This window comes from Salmo trutta, chromosome 32 (assembly GCF_901001165.1).
Source record: "Salmo trutta chromosome 32, fSalTru1.1, whole genome shotgun sequence".
Lineage (NCBI taxonomy): Eukaryota > Metazoa > Chordata > Actinopteri > Salmoniformes > Salmonidae > Salmo > Salmo trutta.
Window position 1 is genome coordinate 479,098 of NC_042988.1, and position 22,433 is coordinate 501,530.

The 22,433-nt window shown below is 46.5% G+C and overlaps 1 pseudogene; it reads left to right on the plus strand.

Moving 5' to 3' along the window:
* The window catches only part of LOC115170641 (BEN domain-containing protein 4-like), a 91,724-nt pseudogene that overhangs the window by 61,481 nt on the left and 7,810 nt on the right, over nucleotides 1-22,433 (plus strand).

Here is a 22,433-nt window from a genome sequence, read left to right on the forward strand (position 1 = left end):
CTTCCTATAGCTGGCCGTCCGGCCAAACTGAGCAATCTGGGAAAAGGGCCTTGGTCAGGGAGGTGACCAAGAACCCAGTGGTCACTCTGACAGAGATCCAGAGTTCCTCTGTGGAGATGGGAGAACCTTCCAGAAGGACAACCATCTCTGCAGCACTCAACCCATCAGGCCTTTATGGTAGAGTGGTCAGACAGAAGCCACTCCTCAGTAAAAGGCACATGACAGCGCGCTTGGAGTTTTCCAAAAGGCACCTAAAGGACTCTCAGACCATGAGAAACAAGATTCTCTGGTCTGATGAAACCAAGATTGAACTCTTTGGCCTGAATGCCAAGCGTCAAATCTGGAGGAAACCAGGCACCGCACATCACCTGGCCAATACCATCCCTACGGTGAAGCATGGTGGTGGCAGCATCATGCTGTGGGGATGTATTTCAGCGGTACAGATTGGGAGACTAGTCAGGATCGAGGAAAAGATGAACGGAGAAATGTACAGAGAGATTGTTGATGAAAACCTGCTCCATAGCGCTCAGGACCTCAAACTGGGGGGCGAAGTTTCACCTTCCAACAGGACAATGACCCTAAGCACACAGCCAAGACAATGCAGGATGGGCTTCGGGACAAGTCTCTGAATGTCCTTGAGTGGCCCAGCCATAGCCCGGACTTGAACCCGATCTAACATCTCTGGCGAGACCTGTATATAGCTTGGCAGCGACGCTCCCCATCCAACCTGACAGAACTTGAGAGGATCTGCAGAGAAGAATGGAAGAAACTCCCCAAATACAGGTGTGCCAAGCTTGTAGCGTCATACCAAAAAAGACTCAAGGCTGTAATCACTGCCAAAGGTGCTTCAACAAAGTACTGATTATAGGGTCTGAATACTTACGTAAGTGTGATATTTACGTAGTTTAAAAAAATAAATAATTTGTTACAATTTCTAAAAACCTGTTTTTGCTTTGTCATTATGGGTGTAGATTGATGAGGGGAAAAAACTATTTAAATAATTTTAGAATAAGGCTGTAACATACCAAATGTGGAAAAAGTCAAGGGGTCTGAATACTTTCCGAATGCACTGTACTGTATATAGTATCAATCTAAAACTAGTGGCACAAGATGTGAATGTGCCATTCAAATCAGCTTCTTTAAAAAGGTTTTTTAAATATTATCTTGCAACTGTGTTGCATAACACCGCCTTTTCCTGGGAATTACTTAATGTTCTATTGGGCAATGGTTTTACAAATATAGGAATTGGTTATTGTTAGCTATATATCAGATGTAGCACAAATAATGCTTTTGATTTAATTGAGAAATATCATAGTTCTCCATTACACATTGAGCATGAAGTTAACGACCTTGTTCTAACACGTGAATGACTGCACTTTTTCTGAATGCTTTGAATGCACTTTTTATTACCCTGCTAGGGTATCAGGGTTGGGGTCAATTCCATTTAAATGTAGTCAATTCAGGAAGTCAACTGTAATCCAATTCTAATTTTCCTTTTCCTTTCATTGCTTTTCAACGAGGAAAAAAATTTAAAATATATTTCAGTTGACTTCCTCAGTTGGCTGAACTGAAATGGAATTGAACCCAAACCTGGTGGCTCTATGGCAGCGTACTCAGAGCTCATAACTAAGTTGTAACATTCTCACCAGTACTGGCTGGTGGCACTTTAAATGGGATAATAAATGGAATGGTATCAAACATTCCATTCAACCCATTCCAGCCATTATGCACCGTCCTCCCTTCACTAGCCTCCTGTCATTCTCACCCTCTTCCCTTCTTCGTACCCCTCCTCAGGGCAGTAAACAGCTCCTGGGGAACTACCCGCTCTTCATCACCAACAAGCAGTGGGACGAGGCTGTCAACTCGTCCAAGAAGGACGGCCGGCGGCTGCTGCGCTACCTGATCCGCTTCGTCTTCACCACGGATGAGCTCAAGTACTCGTGCGGCTTGGGCAAAAGGCAGCGGTCGGTAAACTCAGGAGAGCCTGGGCCGGCGAGACAGCCCCTCAACCCCGTCAAAGTCACCTGCCTCAGAGGTACTGGTGTTATTTCTACCGAAGAGATGTGTACTAAAGCAACATGTATCCTACTAAAGAGATGTGTACTAAAGCAACAGGTATGCTACAGATATAGGATCTTAATTTGAGCCAGTTTGCTACAGCAGGAAAATAATCCTGAACCAACAGGAAATGTGAATTATTATGTGAATTATAATTACCATAATTTCCGGACTATTAAGCGCACCTGAATATAAGCCGCACCCACTGAATTAAAAAATATATATATTATTTTGAACATAAATAAGCCGCACATGTCTATAAGCCGCAGGTGCCTACCGGTACATTGAAACAAATGAAGTTTACACAGGCTGTCACGTCCTGACCAGTAATAGGGGTTATTTGTTATTGTAGTTTGGTCAGGACGTGGCAGGGGGTATTTGTTTTATGTGGTTCGGGGTGGCTGTGTGTTTAGTAGGGTGTTTGATTTATTATTCCGGGTTTTGGGCAATGTTTAGTCTAGTCTATGTTTAGTCTAGTCATTTGTATTTCTATGTTTAGGTAATTGAGGGTTGGATTCTCAATTGGAGGCAGTTGTTTTCTAGTTTCCTCTGATTGAGGGTCCTATAAATAGGTATCTGTTTTAGTATTTGTGGGAGATTGTGCTGGGTATAGTTTTTTTGCCTTACCGGCCTGTTATTAGTCGTTGTGTTTTTTTTGTGTACGTGTTGTTTTGGTTCACCTTCTTGTCCATTTAATAAAGAAGATCAGTGCACATTTCCCTGCTGCGTCTTGGTCCGCTTTAACCTACGACTGTCACATCCTGACCAGTATAAGGGTTATTTGTTATTGTAGTTTGGTCAGGACGTGGCAGAGGGCATTTGTTTTATGTGGTTCAGGGTGGTATTTTTGTAGAAGGGTATTTGATTTATGTATTCCGGGGTTTTTGAGCACTGTTCCTTGTTAATGTATTTCTATGTTTAGTCTAGTTGGTTGTATTTCTATCTTTAGTTTAATGGGGGGTTGGACTCTCAATTGGAGGCAGGTGCTTTCTCGTTGCCTCTGATTGAGAGTCCTATATATGGGTATGTGTTTGGTTTAGTGTTTGTGGGAGATTGTTTCTTGTTTTGCTGAGTGTGAGCCTGACAAGACTGTTTTTGTTGTTCTTGAGTTCGTTTCGTTTTGTTGTTTTTGGTGTTCTTGTTATTTAAATAAATATACAAGATGAGCATCCACATTCCTGCTGCGTTTTGGTCCTCCATTCCAGACGACAACCGTGACAGAATCTCCCACCACAAACGGACCAAGCAGCGGAGGAAGGAGCAACAGGTGGACTTTGAGGAGCAAGGGGAATTTAAGTTGGACCAACGGGAGAAATGGACATGGGAACAGATTATGGCCGGGGAGGGCCCATGGAGAAAATGGAGCGAAGACCGGGAACGCTACCGAGGAACACGACTGGCGTTGAAGCACGAGAGGCACCCCCAAGATTTTTTTTGGGGGGGGCACACGGGTAGTTTGGCTGGGCCAAGGGTGAGCCCTAAGCCAGCTCCCCGTGTTTATATGGAGGACTGTATGGAGTGGAGGGCGCCGAGTTTTGCTGAAGTGTGCACAATCTCGTCCAGTGCGAGTTATTCCAGCCCCTCGCAGATGCCGTGCTAGAGTGGGCATCCAGCCTGGTAGGAGGAGGCCTGCGCAGCGCGTCTGGTCACCGGTGCGCCTCCTAGGACCAGGCTACCCTACGCCCGCTCTACGCACGGCAACCATCAGGCCCCTGCACAGCCCAGTTCGCCCTGTACTAGCACCCCGCTCGTACAGGGCTACTAGTTCCATCCAACCAGGACGGGTTGTGCAGGAGGTGAGATCAATACCGCCTGTGCGCCTCCATGGCCCGGTGTTTCCAGGTCCTGTCTCTCGTGCGGACCCGGAAGTGCGAAACCCCAGTCTGGCACATCCAGTACCAGCACCACGCACCAGGCTTCCAGTGCGTCAGCCCAGTCCGACTCGTCCTGTTCCCGCTCCCCGCACTAGCCTGGAGATGCGTGTTCCCAGTCTGGCACGTCCAGTACCAGCACCACGCATCAGGCATCTAGTGCGTCAGCCGCTCGCCAGTCAGGAGTCGCCAGAGCCGCCCGCCAGTCAGGAGTCGCCAGAGCCGCCCGCCAGTCAGGAGTCGCCAGAGCCGCCCGCCAGTCAGGAGTCGCCAGAGCCGCCCGCCAGTCAGGAGCCGCCAGAGCCGCCCGCCTGCCCGGATCAGCCAGAGCCGCCCGCCTGCCCGGGTCAGCCAGAGCCGCCCGCCTGCCCGGGTCAGCCAGAGCCGCCCGCCTGCCCGGGTCAGCCAGAGCGGCCCGCCTGCCCGGGTCAGCCAGAGCGGCCCGCCTGCCCGGGTGTGCCAGAGCGGCCCGCCTGCCCGGGTCTGCCAGAGCGGCCCGCCGCGCCGGGTCTGCCAGAGCGGCCCGCCGCGCCGGGTCTGCCAGAGCGGCCCGCCGCGCCGGGTCTGCCAGAGTGGTGTTTATGTTTATGTTTGAAGGAAAAAGGGGGAGGCTTGCAAGCCAAAGAACACCATCCCGACTGTGAAGCACGGGGGTGGCAACATCATGTTGTGGGGGTGCTTTGTTGCAGAAGAGACTGGTGCACTTCACAAAATAGATGGCATCATGAGGCTGGAAAATTAAGTGGATATATTGAAGCAACATCTCAAGACATCAGTCAGGAAGTTGAAGCTTGGTCATAAATGGGTCTTCCAAATGGACAATGACCGCAAGCATACTTCCAAAGTTGTGGCAAAATGGCTTAAGGACTACAAAGTCACGGTATCGGAGTGGCCGTCACAAAGCCCTGACCTCAATCCTATAGAAAATGTGTGGGCAGAACTGAAAAAGTGTGTGCGAGCAAGGAGGCCTACAAACCTGACTCAGTTACACCAGCTCTGTCAGGAGGAATGGGCCAAAATTCACCCAACTTATTGTGGGAAGCTTGTGGAAGGCTACCCAAAATGTTTGACCCAAGTTAAACAATTTAAAGGCAATGCTACCAAATACTAATTGAGTGTATGTAAACTTCTGACCCACTGGGAATGTGATGAAAGAAATGAAAGCTGAAATAAATCATTCTTTCTACTATTATTCTGACATTTCAAATTCCCTTGGGACACTTTTAGGGTTAAAGGTTAACTGGTAGGCTACTAAAGGTACAGTATGTGTACTACAGCAACATGTACACTCCCAAAGAGATGTGTGAACAGATGTTTGCAAAATCTAATTGTTTTCAGTGATCATTATTCATAAAACAAAAAACCCTAATCTTAACAAATATTTACTTGTCTCTGTTTTACTCCTCGCGGTGGGCCATGCGCGCCAGGGTCGGTCCGTGGGAGAATGTGAGAGAAATTACAAGATTATGTTATAATACTTTTATTGCATCAAATGGTTGTTTTATGCAACAGAATAGAGGGTTCTTATAACTCTATTGTGTCTGTGTGAACTGAAAGTGGGCCTCTGGGAGATTTAACACTGACAGGAGATTTACGATGTCTGTTGGGTGATAAAACCTAAAGAGACTGCATTCCATAGCATGAGTTAATGTTTCTGTTCTATAAGGTACCAAGGAGAGATGACTCCAGGGTCAGACCCTGGTCTCTACACAATGAGATTTTTTTTACAGAAGATACTGTCTGCTGTGAATTCTAAGTTTCTTTCATACACATCTTAACCTTGTGACCCATACCATACATCTGTTGTTTGACATGTAGACTGAAGGGGGTGTATCTTGGCTATAAAATACCTTTGTATCTTTGTCTTGGGGCTCTCAACGTCGGCCAGCCATCATTATCGTAGAGCACTCAATCGATTCACTTTATATGTGTGTGTTGTATTGACCTGCTCCCTTATTAATAAGTGAATAAAGATTTAGTTTAACCTGTTAGGGTATAGGGGGCAGTATTTTCACGGCTGGATAAAAAAATGTACCCGATTTAATCTGGTTACTAATCCTACCCAGTAACTACAATATGCATATATTATATATGGATAGAAAACACCCTAAAGTTTCAAAAACTGTTTGAATGGTGTCTGTGAGTATAACAGAACTCATTTGGCAGGCAAAACCATGAGACAGATTCTGACAGGAAGTGGATACCTGATGTGTTGAATTGACTTTAAGCCTATACCATTGAAAAACAAAGGGGGTGAGGAATGTTTTGGCACTTCCTATTGCTTCCACAAGATGTCCCCAGCCTTTACAAAGTGTTTTGAGTCTTCTACAGTGAGATCTGACCGAATAAGAGCCTTGGAACTGTGATGGCCCATTAGACACCTTGCGCGCGAGTTGATGGTGGGTACTCTCATTCCGAAACGTTTTAAAAGAGAACCCAATGGTCCGCCTTGAATTTTATTCATGTTCTGGTTAAAAAAAGGCCCTAATGATTTATGCGATACAACGTTTGACATGTTTGAACGAACGTAAATATATTTTTTCCGTTCGTGAAGTGAAGTCCGGCTGGCTTAGATCATGTGCTAACAACACGGAGGTTTTTGGACATAAATGATGAGCTTTTTTGAACAAAACTACATTCGTTATGAACCTGGGATTCTTTGGAAGTGACATCTGATGAAGAGAATCAAAGGTAATGGATTATTTACATAGTATTTTCGATTTTAGATCTCTCCAACATGGCGGTTAGTCTGTATCGCAATGCATATTTTTCTGGCGCAGTGCTCAGATTATTGCAAAGTGTGATTTCCCAGTAAGGTTAATTTTAAATCTGGCAAGTCCATTGCGTTCAAGAGATGTAAATCTATAATTCTTTTAATGACAATATAATATTTTACCAATGTTTTCTAATATTAATTCATTATTTTGTTGTCATGACTTGACTGCCGGTATTGGAGGGAAACGATTTCCTGAACATCAACGCCATAGTAAAACGCTGTTTTTAGATATAAATATGAACTTGATAGAACTAAAAATGCATGCATTGTCTAACATAATGTCCTAGGAGTGTCATCTGATGGAAATTGTAAAAGGTTAGTGCATAATTTTAGCTGATTTTATGGTTTTGGTGACGCCTGTCTTTGAATCGACAATGCATTACACACAGCTATTATCAATGTACTCTCCTAACATAACCTAACTTTATGCTTTCCCCGTAAAACCTTTTTGAAATCGGACAACGTGGTTAGATTAAGGAGATGTTTATCTTTCAAAGGCTGTAAGTTAGTTGTATGTTTGAGAAATTTGAATTTTGACATTTATTTGGTTTCAAATTTGCCGCTCTTGAAATGCACCTGCTGTTGATAGGGTGTGCCACGGATGGCACGCTAACGTCCCACATAGCCCCAAGAAGTTAAAACTTCTTTGGGCTATGTGGGACGTTAGCGTGCCACCTGTGGCGCACCCTATCAACAGCAGGTGCATTTCAAGAGCGGCAAATTTGAAACCAAATAAATGTCAAAATTCAAGTTTTTCAAACATACAACTATCTGGCACCCTTTGAAAGATAAACATCTCCTTAATCTAACCACGTTTTCCGATTTCAAGAAGGTTTTACGGCGAAAGCATAAAGTTAGGTTATGTTAGGAGAGTACATTGACAATAGCTGTGTGTAGTGTATTGTCAATTCAAAGACAGGCGTCACCAAAACCATAAAATCAGCTAAAATTATGCACTAACCCTTTACAATCTCCATCAGATGACACTCCTAGGACATTATGTTAGACAATGCATGCATTTTTAGTTCTATCAAGTTCATATTTATATCTAAAAACAGTGTTTTACTATGGTGTTGATGTTCAGGAAATCGTTTCCCTCCAATACCGGCAGTCAAGTCATCACAACAAAATAATTAATTAATATTAGAAAACATTGGTAAAATATTATATTGTCATTCAAAGAATTATAGATTTACATCTCTTGAAGGCAATGGACTTGCCAGATTTAAAATTAACCTTACTGGGAAATCACACTTTGCAATAATCTGAGCACTGCGCCAGAAAAATACGCATTGCGATTCAGACAAACCGCCATGTTGGAGAGATCTAAAATCGAAAATACTATGTAAATAATCCATTACCTTTGATTCTCTTCATCAGATGTCACTTCCAAAGAATCCCAGGTCCATAACGAATGTAGTTTTGTTCAAAAAAGCTCATAATTTATGTCCAAAAACCTTCGTGTTGTAGCACATGATCTAAGCCAGCCGGACTTCACTTCACTTCCCGAACGGAAAAAATATATTTCCGTTCGTTCAAACATGTCAAACGTTGTATCGCATAAATCATTAGGGCCTTTTTTAACCAGAACATGAATAAAATTCAAGGCGGACCATTGGGTTCTCTTTTAAAACGTTTCGGAATGAGAGTACCCACCATCAAATCGCACGCCAGGTGTCTAATGGGCCATCGCCGTTCCAACGCTCTTCTTCAGTCAGATCTCACTGTAGAAGACTCAAAACACTTTGTAAAGGCTGGTGACATCTTGTGGAAGCAATAGGAAGTGCCACAATATTCCTCAGCCCCTTTGTTTTTCAATGGCATAGGCTCAAAATCAATTCAACACATCAGGTATCCACTTCCTGTCAGAATCTGTCTCAGGGTTTTGCCTGCCAAATGAGTTCTGTTATACTCACAGACACCATTCAAACAGTTTTAGAAACTTTAGGGTGTTTTCTATCCATATATAATAAGTATATGCATATTCTAGTTACTGGGTAGGTGTAGGAGGCAGTTAAAAATGGGCACATATTTTTTCCAAAATTCTCAATGCTGCCCCCTAGCCCGTAGAGGTTAAGTATAACTGACTTGTGTGATAAGTTTGTCTCTCCTCATTTGATAGTAAATAAAATTAACCACTACACTGTCTGTGATTTATTTAGAATTCAAGGCACACTTAACCAGCATGGCTACTACAGCATTCTGCATCGATATGCCATCCCATCTGGTTTGCGCTTAGTGGGACTATCATTTGTTTTTCAACAGGCAATGACCCAAAACACCCTTCCAGGCTGTGTAAGGTCTATTTGACCAAGGAGAGTGATGGAGTGCTGCATCAGATGATCTGGCCTCCACAATAGGTTAGGTCACAAATACAAAGGTTAGTGCAGTTAGTATGACTATTCGGACACCGCTCTAGGGTTACTAGCCACATAACGCCTACCATTAATTAGACTAGGTCAGCACCTGTCATCACATAATACCATGATTAATATAGGCTAGCCAGGCTATTTGCATTCACTTCCATTAACACTTACTTAGCATTTTAGTTTTTTCAATTTCAGAGGGATCAGTCTGCATCTGAAGCCGTTCAACGTGAGAGAGTGGTGGAACAGAGTCGTACAGAGGCCTGTCACACGGGGACAGGACCACCCTTCAGAACCGGCAGGCCCTAGTGAAGTGTATCACGCTGCGTTGTACGAAGAACAGCCGTGTGTGTGGGCGACCTCTGGTCTCTCTGCTGGAGAGGAGCGTCAGTATATAAGAGGTGGAGCTGACACAGAAAAGGAGGAATACGAGCTGGCATGCACAGAGGGACACACCACAATCAAAAGGTACGTTGCAGAGGGGACCGTCCTCAGGAACTATGTGGATGTTTTAGCTATGCTGGTCAGGCTGAGACAGTTCTGCTGCCACCCTGACCTACTGCAGCTATGTGGGTGTTACATTTATTGAAAATGTTTTAAACCTTCTGGAAGCAAAGCTCGTTTTTTAAGGAGGATGGGATCCATCCAAATCATTTGGGTTCCTGGATCCTTTCACAGCATTATAAGGCTGCGTTGAGACAATTACTTATAAATGACCCAAGCCCAGCTCAGTTACTCCCTACCATAGTGTCGCTGAGTTGTCATAATGCTTCGGCAAATGTACATTATCCCAGGGGCATTGGAATACACAATGTACAGTAAGTAACAATGTATGTCCCTCTAACTGCACTGAATGCCTCTGCTGATCCTACAGCTATTGTATGCAGAAATCATGTGCCTATGAACCAGAGTTATACTGTTAGCACTGTGCTCCCTAGTAGGAAGTCCACTTTGTGCAGCTCACCCTGCACTAACATAAATAACATGAGCATGTGATAAGCATCTGATAAGCATCCCAGTATGTAAGGAGTGCGTACTGGCGGCAGAGAAGTCAGACGCAGGAGAACAAAAACTGTGTTTCCAAACGGCGCAGTTTAAATAACAAAAAAACACTGGAAAACAGAACAATTAAATAATGGGTACATAACCCGACACACACCAGGACAGACGTAAACAAGCACCGATAAGGACATGAGGGGGAACAGAGGGTTAAATACACAATATGTAATTGATGGGATGGGAACCAGGTGTGATGGAAGACAAAACCAAAGGAAAATGAAAGGAGGATCAGCGATGGCTAGAAGGTCGGTGACTTCAACCGCAGAACGCCACCCGAACAAGGAGAGGGACCAACTTCGGCGGAAGTCGTGATAGTACCCCTGACCCGCGGCTCCAGCAGCGCGTCGACACTGGCTTCGGGGACGACCCGGAGGGCGAGGCGCAGGGCGATCCCGACGAAGACGGTGGAACTCCTGCAGCCTAGATGGGTCCAACACGTCCTCGACCGGAACCCAGCACCTCTCCTCCGGGCCGTACCCCTCCTCTCTCCTCTGGGCCGTACCCCTCCCACTCCACGAGATACTGAAGGCCCCTCGCCCGGCGCCTCGAATCCAGTATGGAGCGAACGGAGTATGCCGGGGCCCTCCCGATGTCCAGAGGGGGCGGAGGAACCTCCCGCACCTCAGACTCCTGGAGCGGGCCAGCCACCACCGGTCTGAGGAGAGACACATGGAACGAGGGGTTAATACGGTAATCGGGTGGAAGCTGTAACCTATAACAAACCTCGTTCACTCTCCTCAGCACTTTAAATGGCCCCACAAACCGCAGACCCAGCTTCCGACAGGGCAGGTAGAGGGGCAAGTTCTGTGCCATCTCGGCCCAGGGCACGAACGCCACCCACTCCCCCGGCCGGTCCTGGCAATAGTACCGCAGAAACCTACCCACATCCTGGTTCACTCTCTCTGAAACCCTGAAGTCAGATTGATCGAGACCCCCAGACATTCCATGAACGCCTTCCAGACCCTAGACGTGAACTGGGGACCCCGATCAGACACTATATCCTCAGGTACCCCGTAGTGATGGAAGACGTGTGTAAACAAGGCCTCCGCAGTCTGTAGGGCCGTAGGGAAACCGGGCAGAGGGAAGAGATGACAGGACTTAGAGAAACGATCCACAATGACCAGGATCGCGGTGTTACCCTGTGAGAATGGAAGATCAGTCAGAAAATCCACCGACAGGTGCGACCAAGGCCGCTGTGGAACGGGTAAGGGGTGTAGCTTACCTCTGGGTAGGTGCCTCGGAGCCTTACACTGGGCACACACTGAGCAGGAGGAAACATAAACCCTCACATCCTTAGCCAAGGTAGGCCACCAGTACCTCCCGCTCAAACAGCTCACTGTCTGACCGATCCCAGGATGACCAGAGGAGGGTGACATGTGGGGCCAATAGATCAACCGGTCACGAACAGCAGACGGGACGTACAGATGCCCAGCGGGACACTGGACGGGAGCGGGCTCTGCACGTAACGCCTGCTCAATGTCCGTGTCCAGCTCCCACACTACTGGCGCCACCAGGCAGGAGGCGGGGAGTATGGGAGTGGGATCCATGGGCCGCTCCTCTGTGTCATACAGCTGGGACAATGCGTCTGCCTTCACGTTCTGGGAGCCTGGTCTGTAGGAAAGGGTGAACACAAAACGGGTGAAAAACATGGCCTTCCTTGCCTGGTGAGGGTTCAGTCTCCTCGCTGCCCGGATGTACTCCAGATTGCGGTGGTCAGTCCAGATGAGAAAAGGGTGTCTAGCCCCCTCAAGCCAATGTCTCCACGCCTTCAAGGCCTTGATGACAGCCAACAGCTCCCGGTCCCCAACATCATAGTTTCGCTCCGCCGGGCTGAGCTTCTTCGAGAAGAAGGCACAGGGGCGGAGCTTCGGTGGCGTACCCGAGACCCGGCGAGAGCACAGCTCCTATCCCAGCCTCAGATACGTCCACCTCCACTATGAACGCCAAAGAGGGATCCGGATGGGCCAGCACGGGAGCCGAGGTAAACATAGCCCTCAGGTGACTAAAGGCCTCAGCTGACCACTGCAAGCGTACCGGGCCCCCCTTCAGCAGAGAGGTAATGGGAGCCTCTACCTGACCAAAACCCAGATCAACCTCCGGTAGTAGTTGGCAAACCCTAAGAAACGCTGCACCTCCTTTACCGTGGTGGGAGTCGGTCAATTACGGGGAAAACTCAAACATACACAAACATATGTGCAACAGAGGGCTCTGGGTGAGAATGGTGCCGGCTCACCTGGGGTGACGCCAGAGCGCCCTGCCTGCTGCCTTGATCCCCAGAGGAACCAACCCAGCACCGACTGGCAGTATGACCTCTGCGGCCACAGATGGTGCACGAGCTGGAACCTCCTCCGGTCTCCCTGCGCACTGCCCCTCCCAGCTCCATGGGTATAGGAGAGGGGGTGCGGGAGGATGGAACCACCAGACCCCGATCAGAACGTCCGCAGGCAGCCAGCAGGTTGTCCAGCCGGAATGACAGGTCCACCAGCTGGTCGAACGTGAGGGTGGTGTCTCTGCAGGCCAACTCCCGACGGACGTCCTCGCGCAGACTGCAGCGGTAATGGTCGATCAGGGCCCTGTCGCTCCATCCCGCACCGGCAGCCAGGTTCCTAAACTCCAGGACGAACTCCTGGGCGCTCCTCGTCTCCTGTCTCAGATGGAAGAGGCGCTCACCCGCCGCTCTACCCTCAGGCGGGTGGTCGAAGACTGCCTGGAAACGGCAGGTGAACTCCTCAAACTGGTCCAACGCCGCATCTCCCTCTCTCCACACGGCGTTGGCCCACTCCAGGGCTTTCCCGGTGAGGCACGAGACGAGGGCGGACACCCTCTCACGGCCCGATGGAGCCGGGTGGACGGTGGCCAGGTATAGGTCCAGTTGAAGAAGGAACCCCTGGCAGTTCGCAGCCTTTCCATTGTATTCCTGGGGCAGGGAGAGACGAATCCCACTGGAACCAGGAGGAAGAGGGGCGCTCAGAGGAGACCCCTGTTGTGCTGGTGGAGGCGCTGGAAGAACTCCCTGTCTCTCCCAGTGGTCCATAGGCTGGACAACGCGGTGATTCTGTAAGGAGTGCGTACTGGCGGCAGAGAAGTCAGACGCAGGAGAACAAAAACTGTGTTTCCAAATGCCGCAGTTTAATAACAAAAAAAAACCACCGGAAAACAGAACAATTAAATAATGGGTACATAACCCGACGCACACCAAGACAGACGTGCACAAGCACTTACAATAAACAATCACCGACAAGGACATGAGGGGGAACAGAGGGTTAAATACACAACATGTAATTGATGGGATAGGAACCAGGTGTGATGGAAGACAAGACAAAACCAAAGGAAAATGAGAAGAGGCTCAGCGATGGCTAGAAGGTCGGTGACTTCGACCGCCGAACGCCACCCGAACAAGGAGAGGGACCAACTTCGGCGGAAGTCATGACACAGTAAAACAATGAAAACAATCAAGCATCCCAGAAAAGTGATAAAAATAGCCCACATTTACATATGTAGCTTAAGAAATATAGGTTCCTGAAATCAATAATTTGCTAGAAAACAGATGACATTCATATTCAATCACTGATACTTAGATAATACCTTTGATGATATAGTGGTAGCAATACATGGTTATGAGATATACAGAAAATAAAGAATTGCCAAGGGTGGAGGTGTTGACATTTATATTCAGAACCACATTCCTGTAAAGCTTAGAGACGATCTTATGTTGAATACTGTTGAAATAATATGGCTACAGGTTCATCTGCCTCACCTAAAGCCCATTCTTGTGGGAAGCTGCTATAGACCACCAAGTGCTAACAGTCAGTATCTGAATATCATGTGTAAAATGCTTGATATTTTATGTGATATCAACAGAGAGCTATATTATCTGGGGGATTTAAATTGACTGGCTTTCATCAAGCTGCCGACCCAAGAAAAAGCTTCAAACTGTAACTAGTGCCTGCAACCTGGCTCAGGTTATCAGTCAACCTACCAGGGTAGTTACAAACAGCACAGGAATGAAATCATCAACATGTATTGATCACATCTTACTAAGGCTGCTAAAATTTGCTTTAAAGCAGTATGCAAATCCATCAGATATAGTGATCACAATTTTTTCATTGGCAAGATTAGCAAACCTTGGCATGAGATGCCAGCAACAAACTCTGACACTACACAAGTATAACGTATTAAATTATGAAAGACAAGCATTGTAATTTTGAATTACATAAAGTGAGTGTGGAAGCGATGAAAAAATGACTGTTGTCTATCAACAATGACAAGCCACCAGGGTCTGACAACTTGGATGGACATTTTTGGAGGTTAATAGCGGACGATAATTCCACTCATATTTGCCATGTCTTCAATCAAAGCCTCATAGAAAGTGTGCACCATCAGGCCTGGATGGAAGCAAAAGTAATTCCGCTACCCAAGAATAGTAAAGCCCCCTTTACTGGCTCAAATAGCTGACCAATCAGCGTGTTACAAACCAACTTTTGGAAAAAAATGTGTTTGACCAGATACAATGCAATTTTACTGTAAACAAATTGACAACAATCTTTCAGCACACTTATAGGGAAGGACATTCAACAAGCACAGCACTTACACAAATGACTGATGCTTGTCTGAGAGAAATTGATGATAAAACGAGAGCTGTTTTGTTTGACTTACGTGTGGTTTTTGACATTATCGTATTATGGCTTTACACCACCTGCTTTGACAATGGCGCCAGAGAAGATGGCTGCTGTTTTACGGTCCCCTAACCAATTGTGCTATTGTGTGTGTTTTTTCACGTTATTGTAACTTATTTTGTACATACTGTTTCAGCCACAAGTCTCTTATGACCGAAAAGAGCTTCTAGATATCAGGACAGCGATTACTCACCCCGTACTGAAAGAAGATTTTTTCTATAACGAGAAGAACGCAAAGGATTTCCTCCAGACACCCGACAAGGCCCTCATCCCTGTCATTCGCAGGAGAAAGAGACAAAGATATCGGGGACATAGGTCTGGTGCCTTGTAAGGATCTGACGGCGAGTGGGTAATCTTACCATCGGTCTTATTAGCCAACATACAATCATTGGATAATAAAATAGATACGCGTGCACGTATATCCTACCAACGGGACATTAAAAACTATCTTATGTTTCACCGAGTCGTGGCTGAACAACGACATGAATAACATACAGCTGGTGGGAAATCTAAGGAAGTCTCAAGGTTTTGCTCGCCTGAGGTAGAGTATCTCTTGACACTATTTACCAAGAGAGTTTTCATCTATATTCTCGTAGCTGTCTATTTACCACCACAAACCAATGCTGGCATAAGACTGCACTCAATGAGCTGTATACGGGCATAAGCAAACAGGAAAACGCTCATCCAAATGCGGAGCTCCTAGTGGCGGTGGACTTTAATGCAGGGAAACTTAAATCCATTTTACCTCATTTCTACCAGCATGTTAAATGTGCAACCAGAGGGAAAAAAACTCTAGACCACCTTTACTCCACACACAGAGACACGTACAAAGCTCTCGCTCGCCCTCCATTTGGTAAATCTGACCATAATTCTATTCTCCTGATTCCTTCTTACAAGCAAAAACTAAAGCAGGAAGCACCAGTGACTCGGTCAATAAAAAAGTGGTCAGATGAAGCAGATCCTAAGCTACAGGAGTGTTTTGCTAGCACAGTCTGGAATATGTTCCGGGATTCTTTTGATGGCATTGAGTATACCACATCAGTCACTGGCTTCATCAATAAGTGCATCAATGACGTCGTCCCCACAGTGACTGTACATACATACCCCAACCTGAAGCCATGGATTTACAAGCAACATGTTCAATCCAAGATGGCGTAGCAGTCAAATGTCTTTGTCTTGTCTCGTCCCATGTATATATATTTTTATATATTTCTCTTTGCATTCTTTTTAATATTTTTCCTAAACCTCAACTTCCAAATACTCTCCTGCAACCCACCTCACCCAATGTGGTGTGGATCTGTTTTTTTTCCTAAAGTATTTCTATTTACCTCCGAACTGGACTACCTCAACTGAAGCTAGCTAGCTAACTAGCTACCAGCTATCAGTCAGCTAACCACTGCTAGCGGTCATCAGCTAACCTTTAGCTCGGAAAGCTCTCGCCAGTTTGTACAACACGTTTCAAACCAGAGCATACCGGACCTATTTTTCTCTCCATATCCCCGGATTCCTACCGCAAACTCTGAACCTTTTCATCTGGATCATTGCAGCTAGCTAACCGCAACTCAGGTTGACTACTCCTGGCTAACGTTTCTGTCCCGGAGCTAGCACCAACTAGCCTGGAGCTAGCCCATGCTAGACCCATCTCCCGGCTAGGGCTCCTGGGCTACCCCTGAAGCCCACTCCTCGGCTACAATATCCGGACCCCTTCTACTGCTGGTATGGGGCACGGAACCCCGCCGATCCTTCATGACTGGAATACTGACATAATCTGCCCGAGGATCCCAACATGCCCCTCAGTTGCGACGTCACCTGAAGGCCCATTCTGCTAACCGCGGCCTGCTAGCTATCTAGAGCATATTGGAGTGTTAGCTGATCCATCGGCCAGTTTCTTGGACCACTATACCCATTTTGCCAATTGGACTTGGACCCCTCTGCTACTTGGAACCATACTAATTCCACAACGTCACCGCACGAGGAGGCAAAAACAGACTTTCCTACATCGCGACGTCCATCTAAGGCCCTTATGCTAGCTTGATAGCCCCGGCCTGCTAACTGCTAGCTTGCTAGCCCCGGCCTGCTAACTGTCTGAATCGCCGTGTCCCCAGCCAGCCCAACCACTCACTGGACCCATACGATCACTTGGCTACGCATGCCTCTCTCTAATATCAATATGCCTTGTCCATTACTGTCCTGGTTAGTGATTACTGTCTTATTTCACTGTAGAGCCTCTAGCCCTGCTCAATATGCCTTAACCTCTCTAGGGTAGGGGGCAGTATTTGCACGGCCGGATAAAAAAACGTACCCGATTTAATCTGTTTATTACTCCTGCCCAGAAACTAGAATATGCATATAATTGTTTGATTTGGATAGAAAACACCCTAAAGTTTCTAAAACTGTTGGAATGGTGTCTGTGAGTATAACAGAACTCATATGGCAGGCAAAAACCTGAGAAGATTCCTTACAGGAAGTGCCCTCTCTGACCATTTCTTGGCCTTCTACACTCTCTTTATTGAAAACTGAGGATCTCTGCTGTAACGTGACACTTCCTACGGCTCCCATAGGCTCTCAGAAGGCGGCAGAACGTTGAATGATGACTTTGCAGGCCATGGCTGAAAAACAGTAGCGCATTTGGTAAGTGGTCGATCAGAAAACAATGAGACTGGCGCATGCGTGCACGAGAAGAGTCCATTTTAGATTTTTAGTCTTTGAACGAAAACAGGGTTTCCCGGTCGGAATATTATCGCTTTTTTACGAGAAAAATCGCATAAAAATTGATTTTAAACAGCGGTTGACATGCTTCGAAGTACGGTAATGGAATATTTAGACATTTTTTGTCACGATATGCGCCGGGCGCGTCACCCTTCGTCACCCTTCGGATAGTGTCTTGAACGCACGAACAAAACGCCGCTATTAGGATATAACTATGGATTATTTGGAACCAAACCAACATTTGTTATTGAAGTAGAAGTCCTGGGAGTGCATTCTGACGAAGAACAGCAAAGGTAATCCAATTTTTCTAATAGTAAATCTGAGTTTGGTGAGTGCCAAACTTGGTGGGTGTCAAAATAGCTAGCCCGTGATGGCGAGCTATCTACTCAGAATATTGCAAAATGTGCTTTTGCCGAAAAGCTATTTTAAAATCGGACATAGCGATTGCATAAAGGAGTTCTGTATCTATAATTCTTAAAATAATTGTTGTGTTTTTTGTCAACGTTTATTGTGAGTAATTTAGTAAATTCACCGGAAGTTTGCGGTGGGTATGCTAGTTCTGAACGTCACATGCTAATGTAAAAAGCTGTTTTTTGATATAAATATGAACTTAATTGAACAAAACATGCATGTATTGTATAACATAATGTCCTAGGAGTGTCATCTGATGAAAATCATCAAAGGTTAGTGCTGCATTTAGCTGTGGTTTGGGTTTATGTGACATTATATGCTAGCTTGAAAAATCGGTGTCTGATTATTTCTGGCTGGGTACTCTGCTGACATAATCTAATGTTTTGCTTTCGTTGTAAAGCCTTTTTGAAATCAGACAGTGTGGTTAGATTAACGAGAGTCTTGTCTTTAAAATGGTGTAAAATAGTCATATGTTTGAGAAATTGAAGTAATAGTATTTCTAAGGTATTTGAATATCGCGCCACGGGATTCCACTGGCTGTTGAGTAGGTGGGACGATCCACATACCCTAGAGAGGTTAACCAACCATGTTGTTCCACCTCCCACATATGTGATGACATCACCTGGTTTAAACATCTCTAGAGACTATATCGCTCTCATCATTACTCAATGCCTAGGTTTACCTCCAATGTACTCTCTTCCTACCATACCTTTGTCTGTACATTATGCCTTGAATCTATGCTATCGTGCCCAGAAACCTGCTCCCTTTACTCTCTGTTCCGAACGTGCTAGACGGCCAGTTCTTATAGCCTTTAGCCGTACCCTTATCCTACTTCTCCTCTGTTCCTCTGGTGATGTAGAGGTTAATCCCGGACCTGCAGTGCCTAGCTCCACTCCTACTCCCCAGGTGCTCTAATCTGTTGACTTGTGTAACCGTAAAAGCCTTGGTTTCATGCATGTTAACATTAGAAGCCTACTCCCTAAGTTTGTTTTATTCACTGCTTTAGCACACTCTGCCAACCCGGATGTCCTAGCCGTGTCTGAATCCTGGCTTAGGAAGACCACCAAAAACCCTGAAATTTCCATCCCTAACTACAACATTTTCTGACAAGATAGAATGGCCAAAGGGGGCGGTGTTGCAATCTACTGCAGAGATAGAACTCTGCAGGCTATCTTACTATCCAGGTCTGTACCAAAACAATTTGAGCTTCTACTTCTAAAAATTAACCTTTCCAGAAACAAGTCTGTCACCGTTGCCGCTTGCTATAGACCACCCTCTGCCCCCAGCTGTGCCCTGGACACCATATGTGAATTGATTGCCCCCATCTATCTTCTGAGCTCGTGCTGCTAGGTGACCTAAACTGGGACATGCTTAACACCCCGGCCATCCTACAATCTAAGCTTAATGCCCCCAATCTCACACAAATTATCTATGAACCTACTAGGTACAACCCCCGATCTGTAAACGCGGGCATCCTCATAGATATCATCCTAACTAACTCGCCCACCAAATACACCTCTGCTGTTTTCAACCAAGATCTCAGCGATCACTGCCTCATTGCCTGCATCCGTAATGGGTCTGCAGTCAAACGACCACCCCTCATCACTGTCAAACACTCCCTAAAACACTTCAGCGAACAGGCCTTTCTAATCAACCTGGCCGGGGTATCCTGGAATGACATTGACATCATCCCGTCAGTAGAGGATGCCTGGTTATTCTTTAAAAGTGCCTTCCTCACCATCTTAAATAAGCATGCTCCATTAAAATAAAATTGAACCAGGAATAGATATAGCCCTTGGCTTACTCCAGACCTGTCTGCCCTTGACCAGCACAAAAACATCCTGTGGCGTTCTGCATTAGCGTCGAATAGCCCCCGTGATATGCAACTTTTCAGGGAAGTTAGGAACCAATATACACAGGCATTTAGGAAAGCTAAGGCTAGCTTTTTCAACCAGAAATTTGCATCCTGTAGTACAAACTCAAAAAAGTTCTGGGACACTGTAAAGTCCATGGAGAATAAGAGCACCTCCTCCCACTGCACTGAGACTAGGAAACACTGTCACTACCGATAAATCCACAATAATCGACAATTTCTAGAAGCATTTTTCTACGGTTGGCCATGCTTTCCACCTGGCTACTCCTACCCCGGTCAACAGCCCTGCACTCCCCACAGCAACTCGCACAAACCTCCCCCACTTCTCCTTCAGCCAAATCCAGATAGCTGAAGTTCTGAAAGAGCTGCAAAATCTGGACCCCTACAAATCAGCCGGGCTAGACAGTCTGGACCCTTTCTTTCTAAAATTATCTGCCGAAATTGTTGCAACCCCTGTCACTAGCCTGTTCAACCTCTCTTTCATATCGTCTGAGATTCCCATAGATTGGAAAGCTGCTGCGGTCATCCCCCTCTTCAAAGGGGGAGACACTCTAGACCCAAACTGCTACAGACCTATATCTATTCTGCCCTGCCTTTCTAAGGTCTTTGAAAGCCAAGTTAACAAACAGATTACCGATCATTTCGAATCTCACCGTACCTTCTCCGCTATGCAATCTGGTTTCCGAGCTGGTCATGGGTGCACCTCAGCCACGCTCAAGGTCCTAAACGATATCATAACCGCCATCGATTGGCTTTTGGGAGACATTACTGTGCAGCCGTATTCATCGACCTGGCTAAGGCTTTCGACTCTGTCAATCACAACATTCTTATTGGCAGACTCAACAGCCTTGGTTTCTCAAATGATTGCCTTGCTTGGTTCACCAACTACTTCTCCGATAGAGTTCAGTATGTCAAATCGGAGGGCCTGTTGTCCGGACCTCTGGCAGTCTCTATGGGGTGCCACAGGTTTAAATTCTCGGGCCGACTCTCTTCTCTGTATACATCAATGATGTCGCGCTCGCTGCTGGTGATTCTTTGATTCACCTCTACGCGGACGACACCATTCTGTATACCTCTGGCCCTTCGTTGGACACTGTGTTAACTAACCTCCAGATGAGCTTCAATGCCATACAACTCTCCTTCCGGGGCCTCCAACTGCTCTTAAATGCAAGTAAAACTAAATGCATGCTCTTCAACCGATCGCTGCCTGCACCTGCCCGCCCGTCCAGCATCACTACTCTGGGCGGTTCTGACTTAGAATATGTGGACAACTACAAATACCTAGGTGTCTGGTTAGACTGTAAACTCTCCTTCCAGGCTCACATTAAACATCTCCAATCCAAAATTAAATCTAGAATCGGCTTCCTATTTCACAACAAAGCATCCTTCACTCATGCTGCCAAACATACCCTCGTAAAACTGACCATCCTACCGATCCTCGACTTCGGCGATGTCATTTACATAATAGCCTCCAACACTCTACTCAACAAATTAGATGCAGTCTATCACAGTGCCATCCGTTTTCTCACCAAAGCCCCATATACTACCCACCACTGCGACCTGTATGCTCTCGTTGGCTGGCCCTCGCTTCATAATCGTCGCCAAACCCACTGGTGCCAGGTCATCTACAAGTCTCTGCTAGGTAAAGCCCCCCCTTATCTCAGCTCACTGGTCACCATAGTAGCACCCACCCGTAGCACGCGCTCCAGCAGGTATATCTCACTGGTCACCCCAAAGCCAATTCTTCCTTTGGCCGCCTCTCCTTCCAGTTCTCTGCTGCCAATGACTGGAATGGACTGGAACGAACTGCAAAAATCTCTGAAGCTGGAGATTCTTACCTCCCTCACTAGCTTTAAGCACCAGCTGTCAGAGCAGCTCACAGAACACTGCACCTGTACATAGCTCATCTGTAAATAGCCCAACTGTCATGACTTCCGCCGAAGTCGGTCCCTCTCCTTGTTCGGGTGGCGTTCAGCGGTCGACGTCACCGGTCTTCTAGCCATCGCCGCTCCACCTTTCATTTTCCATTTGTTTTGTCTTGTTTTCCCGCACACCTGGTTCACATTCCCTCATCAGACTAAATGTATATTACCCTCCGTTTCCCCCATGTCTGTGTGTGGAATTGTTCTTTGTGTAGGGTGTTACGCTACAGGCTGGCTTGCGCTAGGTTTATTTCAATCCTTGGTTAGTTTTTGTTTAATCCGGTTCATGTTACTGTGGTTGTGCTTTGTACTGCCTCGCCTGTGCCTTTGAGCCAGAGTGTATATTAAAGTTCTTCTGTTATCACCCATCTCTGCCCTCCTGCGCCTGACTTCCCGGCAACCAGTCACTCACCCCGTTAAGAAATTCCACACCGATCAATGGAGTCAGCAGGAGCGGGTACCCCCGTTGTGGGGGTAGAGGAGCGCGTCCAGGAGCACGCGGCGATGCTTCCCCATCTCGGCGCTGTCATGGACCATGTCGTCCAGTCTATGGACTGCTGGGAGAGTGACCGCATTTCAGCCGTGCGTAATTGGTCGACTCCCACCACGGTAAAGGAGGTGCAGCGGTTTGTTTGGGTTTGCCAATTACTACCGGAGGTTTATACGGGGTTTTGGTCAGGTAGCGGCTCCCATTACCTCACTGCTGAAGGGG